Below are 16568 nucleotides of genomic sequence, written 5' to 3'. Positions count from 1 at the left end.
TATACATGTTAGAACACCAATTCAAACCCAAAATTCTAAGCTAATAGACTTGGGTGTCTACTTACGTATATTAACTACTCTTATTCTTTACACTTTTTCAACGTAGGACACAAACCTCACACGTGCATGCACAACCATGTTAATTAAACATTTTAAAGTAGTTTAAGACAAGCTGAGAGGTGACCACATCATGCACATCAATTTAATCATCAGCCAAGTCCTTATTTCCCACCATAAAACCACAAACTATTAAGCTAAAAGAACAAGCTATTATTAAGCTAAGAACAACCTGTTTGAGAGAGAGAGACAGAGGAAGAGAGACAGAGGGAGGGTATGAGTACTCGTGGAGCAGGGAAGGTAGTGCGTGTGACTGGTGCTTCCGGTTATATAGCTTCATGGCTTACGAAGCTCTTGCTCCAACGTGGGTACATAGTCAAAGCCACTGTCAGGGACCCAAGTCAGTTCGTATAAGCCTTTTTAATTTTGTTTATCACGTTTATAATTGAAGCACAAAAATTTATTGTTCATTTTTTACTAGTATCTCGATATTTTACTTTTAAGTGATCGGCTGTAGTTGTAGACTTGTAGTTGTATGATGTATATAAAACGTTCCTGGCCAAAATTAATCAACTTTGGAATCAATCAACCTTAAGAGCTCTAATACCATATTGTTTGGGCATGTTTGGTGCAAAAATCAAGAAAACACATTCTCTGGTTTCTTTGTTTTGGTTTGGGAAAATTGCTAAATTGGTTCCTGGGGTTTAAGGTTGTGACAAATTACTTAACTTGGTGTATCTATGTGAAAAATGCTATGCCGACTCCAAAAACTTGTTTATCACAATTTATGCGGAATTAATATTATGAAGCAATAAACAATTCAATCACCCAAAATATATAAAACAATAAAGAGGCAGACACAAAGATTTTGGTGACGAAGAGGAAACCTTTTAGAAACCGATCTAAAAGTAAAACCTCTCCGGGGCAGCCAAACCCAGGAAATTACTATCAAAAGATTATCTAGAGATTACAGACACTAGGAACACTTACAACCCTTTGCAAGACCTTAGCTCTGTAAGATCGACAAGCCTACAACTCGTCTCCTTGCTTACAATCTTCTTCAACGTGATTCTCCTTTATCGGACCCTTCCGATAGACTTCTCAACCGTAGATTTATCAAAGGAATAACTAAAACTCTAAGAGATTTAATTTAACGCTCACCACATATGATCTCTTTTAGCACAGCCTCCGACGAACTCTCTGGGGGTGAAAATTCGTACTTCTCTCTTCTATAATGATGTATATATACCCCCGACAAAACCCTAGACCTAACCCACTTAAAATCACGTTTTTGGGCCTAAAACTTACGGGGTGTCCGGACATGTTAATGGGCAGTCCGGACACGGCTTTGCAGAGCAAGATTTTCGTTTCTGGAAATGAGGTCCGGACCCGGGGAATTGCGGTCCGGACCCAGCCTGTCCAGTCTTGATCAACAGCTCCGATCGATGGGCGTTTGTGGTCCGATTGAGCTGAAATGTTGCAGGGACGTTCATAACACATGAATCTACATTATGAACGGTGGAGATTGGATTCTGAGCATTCTATATCAGTGTTTGAGCCGTGAACAGTAGCATCTGCATTTTGGAACTGAATTAAGCCAACACAAGAACTAACAAACTCCTCCTTTGGCAAGTCAGTGACAAAACCAAAATGTCGAGCCAATCCCATCATCTTCCCATATTTACTCCCCCTTTTTGTCACAGAATGACAAAAGATCTTCATGTTTCCTGAAACACTTCACAAAATACATCAAGGCATATGTGGAACAAGAAGACATAAATAAAACTCATGATAAAAAAAATGACGTAGAATGCGTGATCATAAAGAAACATCAGCAAAACTCCCCCTCAGTGTATGACTCAATTAACCACAGGAAACTGGAAATGCAAAGCATGTTTCTCCCCCTTAAAAGTTAAATGAACACACATGATAACACATCAATGACTCATGTTGTAACATTCCCAGCCCGTTAAGACTGAGTTTGCCACTTTTCTTCTTTTACAACAAAAGTTCTTGCAAAGATCTATAAGGTCTATCAGAGTACTTGATTTTGAAAGATACGAAAAATGTATAAAACATTATTCAATAGATTTTATTACAAGCGAAATTAGAAAACATTAAACTTTAGTGCGGAATGTCATATTATTACAATAACTGATATGAAAAGATTTTGAAAATTAATAATTATTCCCATCCCCATTCCGGCCTCCTATTCCAGCGTCCTTTCTACCTGAAAACAAGAAATAAAACTGAATGAGCCCAAAGGGGGCCCAGCAAGTAAAATCCACAACCATAAATAGTTTTACTCCTTGTTCTCAGTTTTGAAAATCATTTTCGCAAATAAATATAATTCTAGCCATAATAATATCTGTATGTACGGTTGCATCTCCCGTAACATATACATACTATTACATCTAGTAATAGATCATCGTTGTAAATCATCTTTATAAATCATCATCATAATGCATCATTATAAATAATCTCTGTAAATCATCATAGCATATCATCGTTGAAAATATAGTATCATTTTCTCATAATAAGGCCCATGTACACTATTACCCCTGTGTACGAGGGTTGCGGGTCCTTGTGACCATGGCACTGAACTGTGGCCACAGCCATGCCCGACCGTCAATTAACTCTTTCTTGGTGCACTCAACGGTCTAGTTGATGGAATACCACCTTCTGGCATAGCCTCCTTCAGTGGTTTCGCCTCCATCCGAGTATCGGTACCGAACTCTCATCTTATCTTATCTTGGGGCCAAAAATACTCTCCTCCATACATGTGCCCTCATTTCATAAACATTTATCTCATCTCTTGTACTTTGCTTTGTACTTCTTTTGATGCATCTTAGGGCAACATATAGGAGGGTTTATCATCATTTTTCTTTCTTATAATCATCATCATTTATCAACTTTCTTTTCTCAAAATGGAAACCTTTTCAAATATAAACTTGTTGTACTTAGAAAGCGTTTAAAGAAATAGAAACTTTCTACATAATTCATTTAGAAATCCTTCATGCATGCAACATAACTTCATAATACGTAAATAAAATAATCATTTACAGTTTGATACAAGAATGAATAAATAGCATGACATGAAGTAACTTTAGAAGGGGTAGTGAATTTACTTACCTCTAGACTGAAGCTGAAAGTGGTATGAAGGAATCTAGTTGCTCCAATATGACTAACACCACTAGTATATCTTTTGAAACTAATTTCTAAGTCCGCTATCTCTTGTGTTCTTTCTTTCTTGTAGCGCTTGGTCTCGCCCTTTCTCTCTCTGTTCTGAGTAAATACTCTTAGAAAGAAGAAAGACCGAGTAAAAAGCGGAAGAAGGAAGAATATATGCAAGAGATGGGAGAGGAGATGAGTTGTGAAAATTGTGAAGGAGAAGAGCTCTATTTATAGGAGAAAATCAAACACTATTCCACCTTCAATTTACAATTTTACCCTCATTTTACTATTTCACCTACCACCTACTATTCCACCTACCACTTACTATTCTACCTACCACTTACTATTTCACCTACCACCTACTATTCCACCTACCACTTACTATTCTACCTACCAATTTCCAATTACCATTCATACAATATCATAAATTTCTCAAGAATTAACATCATTGCCTAATATGAATATAATCATAGCATCAAATTAATATCTCTAAAATAAGACTTTCAAAATCTGAGGTGCTACATATTTACTATCCTATTATTTCACCAATTACCATTCTCTAATTACCACTCTCATAAATTTTCCAAGAATTAAAATCCTTAGCTACAATGGATATTAAAATAACATCAGAATAATCTATTTAAATAGCTTTGAAAATTCTGGGGCACTACAATCTTCCCTCCTTATTAGAATTTCGTCCTCGAAATTAAAACCTATAATATTATCGTCCAATCTTTAAGTTGAGGGATTCAGATTTAAATAATCCTTTCAATCCTTCATCAAAGCCTACTCTCTTTTATCATATTGAAATTTTATCTCCTTCTACTAGGAGTAAATCTTATTCACAGTCTAAAGTCACGATTTCTGCAATCATTCATCAGTTCACACTAAAATCATACCTCAAAATCTTTTCCATTGTTTCTTTCCAACCTCAATAACAACAATCGAGTTATTCATCAACAGTCTACAATCAAGGTTTAAACATCAAATTAATAAATCATGTGATCAATAGTTTATACCTCCAAACATCATAGTCCTCATTTCAAGCCTGCAATAATTTTCTCGATCTAATTTAATCAATTTTATCAAAAAGGTGTAAAAATCATTCCTGCCTATATTCTCTTTAGTATCTCAGTATTCCAAATCATGCATACGAAATTTAATATGATGCTCTAATAATTATTAACTTCTCACCATCATATACCTGTAAAAGTAAATAGCACCAACATTCAAACATCATTACATGAATATACCTCATAAGTGACATCATAATTCGATTCATTCTAAATACACAATTATTTCTATTTTCTCATCCCAAATCTTGCGTCGATGTTACAATATCAGCAAAATCTCTCTGTACTACATCTTTACTTAACAAATCATAACTCAACAAAAGAAACTCGTAATTATGATTTCAACTCAAACGAAATACACGATTACATCAAATGTAAGATTCTCATCCATTCTTGACTAATACATATTGTGCTTGCTGCGTTCTAGAGATGAAATTTATAAGCAAGCAAAGTAGGATATGGGTAAGTTTCCAAGCTGGATGTTCCAAAGTACACATGCTAAAATCTTTCTCTCTTGGGTCTTGCAAGGTCAAGAAGAGAAAGAGAGAAAGATAGTCATGTTGCTTTCTAGAAGCATTTCAGGACATGATTTGCATGTGAGCTCTTTCCGAGACTTTCAAAATACCCACATCGGATGCTCTCTCTCTTCTGTCATGTATGGATACTTGAAGAGAAGAGAGATATTTAGCCTGAGAAGCATGATCAAGGATAATCTTGCTTCATCAGGACATGATCAACGATAATCTTGCTTCAATGGTTTACCACTGAGAGTATAAGGTGTTGGGTTTGTGAATCATGTTGTGATGCTGCATTTTTCTCTTGAGGATACGCTCAACTAGGAGAACAGTCGAGCTTTCATTGTATGGAAGGCTATTAGCAGAAGATTTCAGGTGAAAGGGTATGATCAGAAGACATGCATTGCAATGGAGAAAGAGGTGTGAATTTATATGAAGGGTTTCTGGATAACGAACGAGCGCGTGGTGCGCGTTGGCATGACAATTGCCCACGCATGGAATCCAAAGTCGTTGATTGAACAGTGGGTTTGAAAAATGAGCTCAGTCGAATTATGACAGGAGACAAGATCCTACTTTCACGGGATCTTTTGACAAAATTTCCCTCGCGGCCCGAGGTCGCCTAACGCTTTGTTGTTTACTGTTCATTTCGCTTGAAGTGAAAAAAAATTTCTTTAAGGCTACTCGTCTGCTGCTTCCAGAATCTTCACAAAAATTCCTTCAGTCTCTTCTCAGTACTTCATCTCTCCCAATTTCTTCGTATTCTCAACTATTTTTCCTTACTCTCCTAAATATGGGAGCATCATCATCATCCGTTAACAACCTCGATTTGAATATTGCTCCTGCAGCACAACCCATTGTTATGCCTGACGTGCAACCGGATGTGCCTGTTGTTCCCCCTGAAGTGCCTGCTATACATCCCGTCGTACCTATTGCACACCCTAATGAACTTGCTACAAATCCTGATGTATGGCAGCCAACTTTTGCCTTTGACAATCGTCCTATCACTATTCACGATTCTGTCATGCTCCACGATTCTACTGCTGTAGCGGTGGCCAAAGGTTTCGTAATTCCACGGGATCAGACATTGTTAGCTGATAGATCGGATACTGATGCTATTAATGATTCATTGGCGTTCAGTATCCAAGATGCTGCTTTAGTTTCTGACATGGCACAACGTTTGAGTGCCAGAGCTGAAGAGCTGAAAGTCTCAAGAAACCAAATCGGGGTCTTACAGCGACTGCTCAAATACTACAAACGAAAACACATAGATTTGAAGCAGGAGAATGCTCAGCTGAAAAAGATGGTGTTATCTTCTGCGGAATACATGGGACCAAAGATGCTAAAAATGGAGAAGAATACCAAACATCTCCAGCGACAGTACGATAAACTTCTGGTCGATGTTCAGGGGTGTTGCAAGTCTCTCCGCACACGCTCTAGTCAGGTACCTCATTAGAAATAAATATTCCCTTTGATAATTCAATTAAATAAATATATACGATTCTGCTCATACTAGGTTTTCTCTATGCAGAAATAATTTTCCTGGAGCAGCTCTGAGGAATCATTACCACGTGTCTCTTTATGCAACAATTTCCCTTTTTTTTTTTTTTTTTTTTTATGGACACTGGTATGTAATATTATAAGGAGCTTGTTCTCCAAACATTTCTTTTCGTAATCATTCAGTACTCATTTAATATTCATTATGAAATCATTCTATCATTGTAATAACTTCCTTTAAACAAACAATCTGTTTAACAAGTTAATCACTCAATAAAACATCTAAGTATGCACCATCACATGTTATCAACCTCTAAAATACTTTAATATCATTGAACATATATCTTATAAGAGAAATTTAGATCATGTCACTATATTATATCACTGTATCACATTGTCTTTCAACTCTTACCTTTATGCTTCAATTTACCTCAAGAATAATAATCCATTATCTTTACTTAGTAAAAGAAAATTATATCAAAAGTTTTGGCATGTAACTAAAATTTCTCATAATTTCATATCCACTAATGCCTCAAAATTTAAATATTATCCACAACCTAGGAGCATCAATTCATCCTCAAAACTTTAAGCATCACTTCAATATAATTTACCTCAATTACAGAAAACCTAGCACCTCAAATTCTAAGAATCACCTCAAAGATTTCATGAATTGTACCTTAAAGTCATCACAATCATTTGAAAATATCAAAATCCTTAAACCACAACTTTATATATCAAAATATCTTATAGATTCTAGGGTATACCTCATTTGCATTTATCCCTGCAACACTTAGGCATTCACTTCATGCCACTACGTAATCCTTATTCATCAATCCATATATTATAACATCAATCATAGTATCATTATTGTCATCGACCAAACCTTAGCCATTACCAAAAACTCATATAAGCTCTTATACCATTAATTCAGTTCAAGAATCTTTTCACAACCGACATCCATAAGATCATTCGTTACCAAGTCACTTACACAATTTGTTTCACAACCTAAATCAATAAAACCATTTTATCAACAAGTTAATTTCACAAATTAGCTCGCAACCTAAATCTATAAAATCATCATACGATTTTTAAATCATGATCAATAATCTTTTCTAAATCCTCGAGACACCTTAAAATATACCCTTATCAATCGATACTCTAGAAAACTGCCGCAAATCCAAATAGGCAGATACTATAGATCACAACCTATGTATAAAATAAAAATTCATCTCCGTCATTAACTTGATCACAATAATAAAATCCTCCAAATTAATCACACTAAGACGATTTTTTTTTTAACAAAAATTAACCATTAGAAAAATGCTCATGCATCATTTATTAGAGACCACACAACAATGCACACTCTACTTGGCCGGAATGTGGCTTCTCATTAACCCCCCAAATTTTTTTTTTTTTTTTTTTTTTTTTTTTTTTGAAAAGTCTGCCAGAACCTTATAACCTTTTCTCTGATACCAAAATTGTAACATCCCCAGCCCGTTAAGACTGAGTTTGCCACTTTTCTTCTTTTACAACAAAAGTTCTTGCAAAGATCTATAAGGTCTATCAGAGTACTTGATTTTGAAAGATACGAAAAATGTATAAAACATTATTCAATAGATTTTATTACAAGCGAAATTAGAAAACATTAAACTTTAGTGCGGAATGTCATATTATTACAATAACTGATATGAAAAGATTTTGAAAATTAATAATTATTCCCATCCCCATTCCGGCCTCCTATTCCAGCGTCCTTTCTACCTGAAAACAAGAAATAAAACTGAATGAGCCCAAAGGGGGCCCAGCAAGTAAAATCCACAACCATAAATAGTTTTACTCCTTGTTCTCAGTTTTGAAAATCATTTTCGCAAATAAATATAATTCTAGCCATAATAATATCTGTATGTACGGTTGCATCTCCCGTAACATATACATACTATTACATCTAGTAATAGATCATCGTTGTAAATCATCTTTATAAATCATCATCATAATGCATCATTATAAATAATCTCTGTAAATCATCATAGCATATCATCGTTGAAAATATAGTATCATTTTCTCATAATAAGGCCCATGTACACTATTACCCCTGTGTACGAGGGTTGCGGGTCCTTGTGACCATGGCACTGAACTGTGGCCACAGCCATGCCCGACCGTCAATTAACTCTTTCTTGGTGCACTCAACGGTCTAGTTGATGGAATACCACCTTCTGGCATAGCCTCCTTCAGTGGTTTCGCCTCCATCCGAGTATCGGTACCGAACTCTCATCTTATCTTATCTTGGGGCCAAAAATACTCTCCTCCATACATGTGCCCTCATTTCATAAACATTTATCTCATTTCTTGTACTTTGCTTTGTACTTCTTTTGATGCATCTTAGGGCAACATATAGGAGGGTTTATCATCATTTTTCTTTCTTATAATCATCATCATTTATCAACTTTCTTTTCTCAAAATGGAAACCTTTTCAAATATAAACTTGTTGTACTTAGAAAGCGTTCAAAGAAATAGAAACTTTCTACATAATTCATTTAGAAATCCTTCATGCATGCAACATAACTTCATAATACGTAAATAAAATAATCATTTACAGTTTGATACAAGAATGAATAAATAGCATGACATGAAGTAACTTTAGAAGGGGTAGTGAATTTACTTACCTCTAGACTGAAGCTGAAAGTGGTATGAAGGAATCTAGTTGCTCCAATATGACTAACACCACTAGTATATCTTTTGAAACTAATTTCTAAGTCCGCTATCTCTTGTGTTCTTTCTTTCTTGTAGCGCTTGGTCTCGCCCTTTCTCTCTCTGTTCTGAGTAAATACTCTTAGAAAGAAGAAAGACCGAGTAAAAAGCGGAAGAAGGAAGAATATATGCAAGAGATGGGAGAGGAGATGAGTTGTGAAAATTGTGAAGGAGAAGAGCTCTATTTATAGGAGAAAATCAAACACTATTCCACCTTCAATTTACAATTTTACCCTCATTTTACTATTTCACCTACCACCTACTATTCCACCTACCACTTACTATTCTACCTACCACTTACTATTTCACCTACCACTTACTATTCCACCTACCACTTACTATTCTACCTACCAATTTCCAATTACCATTCATACAATATCATAAATTTCTCAAGAATTAACATCATTGCCTAATATGAATATAATCATAGCATCAAATTAATATCTCTAAAATAAGACTTTCAAAATCTGAGGTGCTACATATTTACTATCCTATTATTTCACCAATTACCATTCTCTAATTACCACTCTCATAAATTTCTCAAGAATTAAAATCCTTAGCTACAATGGATATTAAAATAACATCAGAATAATCTATTTAAATAGCTTTGAAAATTCTGGGGCACTACACATGTATTGCACAATGAATATCCAAACATGCTCCAAATATGCAAAATATACATGAGACTAGAAATGGCTAGAAACTCATATTGCTTAACCCAAGCCAAGAAAATGTTCCATTCAACCTATGCTTGTGTGGTGTGTGGGTAAGCCATCCAAAGAGAAAAAATTTTCAATTTACAAAATGAGGAGAAAGTTTCACCACCATGAGGTTTTGACAAGTATATCAAATCAAAAGTCAAACCTTATCATACTAGGGCCTAGCCACTCTCATCCTATACATTTCTCTTTGTAAAATATTTTGCACAAGTTTGACACAGTGAAATAAATTCCTTTTGGAATATGATCTTTTGATTTTATTTGTTTCACTATTTTGTTTATTTTTCTCTTTGAGAAAGTGTCCTTAAACTTTTGGTGCTTATCACAAAAGAGAAAGCAGGAATTTTTAAGTCCTAGGTTCAACTAGCATATGGTCAATTTGAAACATATGACTAGTCAAAATCCTCATATGGTTACCTAACAGACCTCACAAATAAAGTGAAACAAAACCTCAATTTAAGCTTAAATGTGCACAAAAGATAAAGCATAGGCAAAATGTACCACATAAGTTCAGGCTTTAGGTAACCACAAAAACAAGTCAATTGACACAAATTTTCATCTCATGCATATTAAGAACATTCCAAGACGTAAGGAATTAAATCCATAAAAAGCAACATGAGAAATTAATGGACTATCTAGGTGCATAAGACAAAAGAAAGAAAAGGAAACAATCAAAGTAACATATTTTTGTCTTTTTGAAATTTTTCACAAAAGAAATGCACACAAAAAAAACAAATGCAAAACAAAGAAAAATGCAATGCAAAACAAAACAACATGCTTGAATTGAGATTACAACAGGCAAGACATGAATGTCCTTTAGCATTAAACTTTCATCACATCCTATAGGTCCCACTACAAAATAATGATTTGGTTTAATAACTACTTCTAGGTCTTCACAAGACATTACACATTCCTGAACATTTGATTAGCAAGTAGACAAAAATCTTGGTGGTCCGCACACAACATCTCATCTATAAGCTTTTCAAAGATCATGATATATGAATTTCTTGAAAAATCCTTTATGAATATGCCTCAAAACATGAATCTCAAAACAATCATGTATATACTCTTCATACAGAAAGTGTAACAACAAAAACAATTGCAATGCATAAACTAGAAAAAAAAAAAAATGCAAAGCAAAGAAAAATAACACGCTCTAGGATATTCAAAAATAAACAAAACAATCAATCCTAGGCATATTATTGACTCACCTAACTTTAGGTGAGATCACTATCACTCCCCCTCAATGGGTGAATGGTATAATCCTTCATAACCCAAACCTTCTTTAATGAAGGTGTAGAGACGTGAACATTTTCAAACTTGTCTACTCTAGACACACCTCCCATCATTATTACCAAACCCTCATAATCTTTCCTAGAAACAGAATTTTTATTTTTATGCACATGAGGTTTCAATTTAAAACAGTTGGGTCGAATGTAACCAACTTTTCCACAATGATGACAAGTAGGGATAAACCTTTTAGGAGGTAGATTCCTAGGATGATGGACGACTCTATATATGGGGTAAGATACACAAGGTTCAATATGAATTTTCTTAACTTTCTTACCTTGTGATGTCGAGGCAGCTGCTGTTTTTCTTTTAACCAACGAGTCTTCTACTTTTTCTGATTTAACAAATATTATCTCGGAAGTAGAATCATTGTTAGAAGACAAAGCAACATGACAATCAAAACTTAACTCAGATTTATCACAATCAGAATTCTGAGTATGTAACATATTCTCAAGGGAATTTCTAGATAATTTTTCCAATTGAGTTTTTGACTCTTTTAATTTATTCTCTAACAAATCAACTTTAGAACCTAAAACATAATTTTCAGATTTTAAAGAATCAATTAAAGCATGTGATTCAGACAATTTAGTAACAATAGATTCATTCACATGTTTAAGATCTTGAAACTCCCCAAAACAATTTGTGTATTGATGTCTCAAAAGAGTGAATTTTTCCAACAAATTGTTGAATGAGTTTATAAGATCATATTCCCCTTGAGAAGTATTCATAGCAAACAGGAGTCAACATATCTCACTCAAGAATTTAATCCAAACAGAGTGAACCCGCTCTGATACCAATTGAAAAACGCTATGCCGACTCCAAAAACTTGTTTATCACAATTTATGCGGAATTAATATTATGAAGTAATAAACAATTCAATCACCCAAAATATATAAAGCAATAAAGAGGCAGACACAAAGATTTTGGTGACGAAGAGGAAACCTTTTAGAAACCGATCTAAAAGTATAACCTCTCCGGGGCAGCCAAACCCAGGAAATCACTATCAAAAGATTATCTAGAGATTACAGACACTAGGAACACTTACAACCCTTTGCAAGACCTTGGCTCTGTAAGATCGACAAGCCTACAACTCGTCTCCTTGCTCACAATCTTCTTCAACGTGATTCTCCTTTACCGGACCCTTCCGATAGACTTCTCAACCGTAGATTTACCAAAGGAATAACTAAAACTCTAAGAGATTTAATTTAACGCTCACCACATATGATCTCTCTTAGCACAGCCTCCGACGAACTCTCTGGGGGTGAAAATTCGTACTTCTCTCTTCTATAATGATGTATATATACCCCCGACAAAACCCTAGACCTAACCCACTTAAAATCACGTTTTTGGGCCTAAAACTTACGGGGTGTCCGGACATGTTAATGGGCGGTCCGGACACGGCTTTGCGGAGCAAGATTTTCGTTTCTGGAAATGAGGTCCGGACCCGGGGAATTGCGGTCCGGACCCAGCCTGTCCAATCTTGATCAACAGCTCCGATCTATGGGCGTTTGTGGTCCGATTGAGCTGAAATTTTGCAGGGACGTTCATAACACATGAATCTACATTATGAATGGTGAAGATTGGATTATGAGCATTCTATATCAGTGTTTGAGCCGTGAACAGTAGCATCTGCATTTTGGAACTGAATTAAGCCAACACAAGAACTAACACTATGTAACATATTATAACTCTCACTATCGTACCAATTTCATTGTTTTTTTTTTTTTGACATGATCATTATGAATATACAAATTTACCCTAAAAATATCAAAAATAAAAATTGGCCTAACTCGGGATGGTTCAGCCACCTCCAACAATCGAATCTAGGAGTGGAAGAACCACCACCCAAGCAGATAATTTTTTTTTTTTTTTTTGTTTACAATTATTTGACGGTAAATTTATAATTTCATAATGAGCCGTCAGAAAAATGGCCATAATTTGTAGGGAGGGAGTTATTTGTTACACTGTTTCACATAGAGTTATTTGTCACTTCTATAACTCTAGAGAGTTATTTGTCACAACCTCAAACCCTAGGGAACAATTTAACAATTTTCCCTTTTAAGTTGATAATGGACGTAGCATAAGATATAAAAGGACATTAGTTAAAAATATATAACCACAAAATCATAGCAATACAAATTGCAATATATGTGGTTTGCCTGCTATATCTTTAATTTAAGTCAGGAAATTGCCTAGTCTCAATTTGGAGCCTCAAACTTTTCCATCATAGTACTGGAAGGCAACCATATGTTACATGTTCATAGTTTTGCAATAAGTTATTATCAGAGAAAATTGGCTTTAATAAAAATTTATAAGAAGAGACACAAATGAAGATTCATGAATAGGCCTACCATTTGTGAATACTAATTAATTGTTCTAACCTTCATGTTCAACCCCTCGTAATTTTTTTCCCTTATTTAATTATCACTTACAAAATCAGTTCATCCAATGTTCTTTATGATTGCAACCCAGGTTTCACATTTAGATTTTTAGGCTGGATGTAGTATGAGTAGTTTTATTTACTTTAAAAAATTTATATTTATCAGTAGTTCTGCTTATATATGAAACAGATGATCCAAAGAAAACAGAACACTTATTTGCATTTGATGGAGCTAAGGAAAGACTTCATTTGTTCAAAGCTAATTTATTGGAAGAAGGATCTTTTGATTCTGCAATTGCTGGATGTGAAGGTGTTTTTCATACAGCATCTCCACTACTTCTTTCAGCCACTGATCTACAGGTTTAATCCAATATACTTTTCCTTACTCCATTTTCTTTTGATGTCATACATTGTCAATCTTTCCACCAATCTTATAGCACTGTACTTGCTTACTGGTATTTCTTTTTCTTTATTTTTTTCCATTTTTATGTTCATGATCTCTCATACAAATTTTGTGCAATATGATTAGCTTTTTGATAGCTTAAGAGCTACTTCCCTTTCCACTTTCATATTTCAGGCAGAATTAATTGATCCAGCAGTGAAGGGAACAATTAATGTTCTTAGATCATGTGCAAAAGTTCCTTCTGTCAAGAGAGTGATTTTAACATCCTCCATGGTTGCAGTCACATATAATGGAAAACCTCTGACCTTTGATGTGGTAGTTGATGAGACCTGGTTTTCAGATGCACTGTTTTGTGAGAAATTGAAGGTGTGTGCTTATGTTAAGTTCTTATTCTTTGCAAGTTATTCTTCTTACTTTATCACTATAAAAAATCTTCTATACTATGCCTTGGAAGATTCTGCCACCAATTATGTCTAAATGATGATCCTAAAAACATATCTTGCTTTTTCATCTTTACATCTGTCGGAATATCAATGTAGCTTACAACTACAGGATTAGTGAGCATATAACCATGTTCAGCTCCTATGCCTCGTTTTGGTTCTTCTACTTAGATTCCTGTGGGAGAAATCCATTCATAATGAAAGACTACTGGACCCTTCATTTATATTCGACATTACGCTATGTTAAATATAAGATTGAGCAATCTTTAGTTGGTTAATTTGATCAAAACTATTACTGAGTTTTAAATAAGTACATCAGATATTCGATTCATGTTGATGGAGATGGATAATGACAATGGTACAGTTTGTCATAATAAAGTTGTACAAATCTAAAGTTTGGCTTGGATTGATTGGAAACTTGAAGAGCTTAATATGCATCAACTATGTTCATTAGATGTAGACCTTATATTTGTTTCATTTTATCTTTTTCTATTTCAGAGTTGGTATATGGTTTCAAAAACTTTAGCTGAGGAAGCTGCTTGGAGATTTGCAAAAGAGAACGAAATTGATTTGGTTTCAATAAATCCAGGGTTTGTGATTGGTCCTTTTCTACAACCAACTCTTAATTTTACCACAGAGGAGATTCTGAAACTTATAAATGGTACTCTTTACTCTTGAGCAACTAGTTCCTATTTTATTTACCAGTTAGATGCTCATTTCTTAACATGAGCATCTTAAGAAATGTAGCTATAAACATATCCAAGTAATTTTTTTCAACTTGGCATTAATCTATCAGGCATCTACACTTCCAGCTTATAGAGTGGGTCCGATTTGTTTCCCTTTCTGCTCGATCTTTCATATATGATCATGAGTTACTATCTTCATTACCTAAAAGAAAGAAAGAATAGAGAAACAAAAATTGCCTTTCTATTTTCTTTATGGAAAAAGGCAACGTAATTTCAGGGGAAAGAAATGGTTAAATCTCATTATACAGCTGAGGGATGTATTTAATGATGACCACTTATCAAGTAATCTCTCACATATCCCACTTAGCTTCTGCCAAAACAGTGGATTTAATTACCTGCTTTTGTTGAATCACTAAATGGCCAAATGAAAAACTAGCAAGACTGCATATTTGACTTCAGTGGGAGTAAAATTCTAATTTTCTTCTGCAACAACATTATATCTAATTCTTGACAGTTGAGGCTTTTATGCATGCAGGAGATCAAACATTTCCCAATTCATTCTATAGATTTGTCGATATTAGAGATGTTGCAAATGCACATATTCAAGCACTTGAAGTTCCTTCAGCCACAGGCAGATATTGTTTAGTTGAAACCGTTATACACTGTTCTGAGGTTATGAAGCTTTTGCATAAACTGTACCCCACTTTGTGCCATCCAGGAAAGTAAGTCATTATTATTTGCAAGTACTGAGTCCCACTTCTTGCTGTGGTTGAATGAACAATAGTCGATTTTCATCCCTTACTATATGTTTAAGGCCGTGTTACTTCTTATTACCTTCTTGGGTGCTGGATTTGCCTGATGAGTACTTCAAAATTTGTGTCTATAGACTACATGTTTACACTCCATATAGCATTTTCCCTTTTTCTTTTTTCTTTTTTTCTTCTTTTTTCTACTCAGCTTCTGTGATTTGTGTAGTATTGATTACAATGCTAGGCTTGAAAGCTGTGGCCCCATTTATCACTGTGATATTTATTATTATCCATGAAATATGTTCTACAATTGCTGCTCAAAACTGTAAGTGAGCTGCTTGATTTTGTATCGCAGGGAAGACATCACATTTCAAGTTTTTCTTGCATTTATGACATCTATACTGTTTTGATTCAAATTATGGATTTTCAATTAGTCAACTTGCTTTCTGATACAACACAAAATTCTGAGAAAGTTTGCATGCCTTTCTCATACATGGCAGATGTGATGACAAGCCTTCCATAATATCAGGTATCCAAGGAGAAAGCAAAAAGTTTGGGTATCAACTTCATTCCTTTGGAGGTGACCCTTAAGGATACTGTTGAAAACTTGAAGCAAAAGGGCTTCCTCAGTTTCTGAATGATGTTAATGATCGGGTAGTGATAAAAATAATTGTGAACAAACTATATTCCCTTCAAATATGAATGTTGAGATGAGTGAAAACCGTATTAATTCTAAAAAAAAGATTGATTAATCACTTATTATAAAACTTAAGCCAAGAAAGAGCAGAGTGTTCTGTTTAATATATGCCCTAACATGTGAAATTGCATCTTCCTTATGGTGTA

The 16568-nt window shown here is 34.7% G+C and overlaps 1 pseudogene; it reads left to right on the top strand.

Annotated features, from left to right (window-relative positions):
- Positions 1 to 333: 333 nt before the first annotated feature.
- On the top strand, positions 334 to 16362 carry LOC132173544 (phenylacetaldehyde reductase-like; annotated as a pseudogene).
- Positions 16363 to 16568: the final 206 nt, after the last annotated feature.

Source organism: Corylus avellana, chromosome 2 (genome assembly GCF_965113065.1).
Source record: "Corylus avellana chromosome 2, dhCorAvel1.hap1.2, whole genome shotgun sequence".
NCBI classification, from domain to species: Eukaryota; Viridiplantae; Streptophyta; class Magnoliopsida; order Fagales; family Betulaceae; genus Corylus; species Corylus avellana.
The sequence above is the reverse complement of the archived record's forward strand: the minus strand, read 5'-3'. Positions and strand labels throughout refer to the sequence as shown.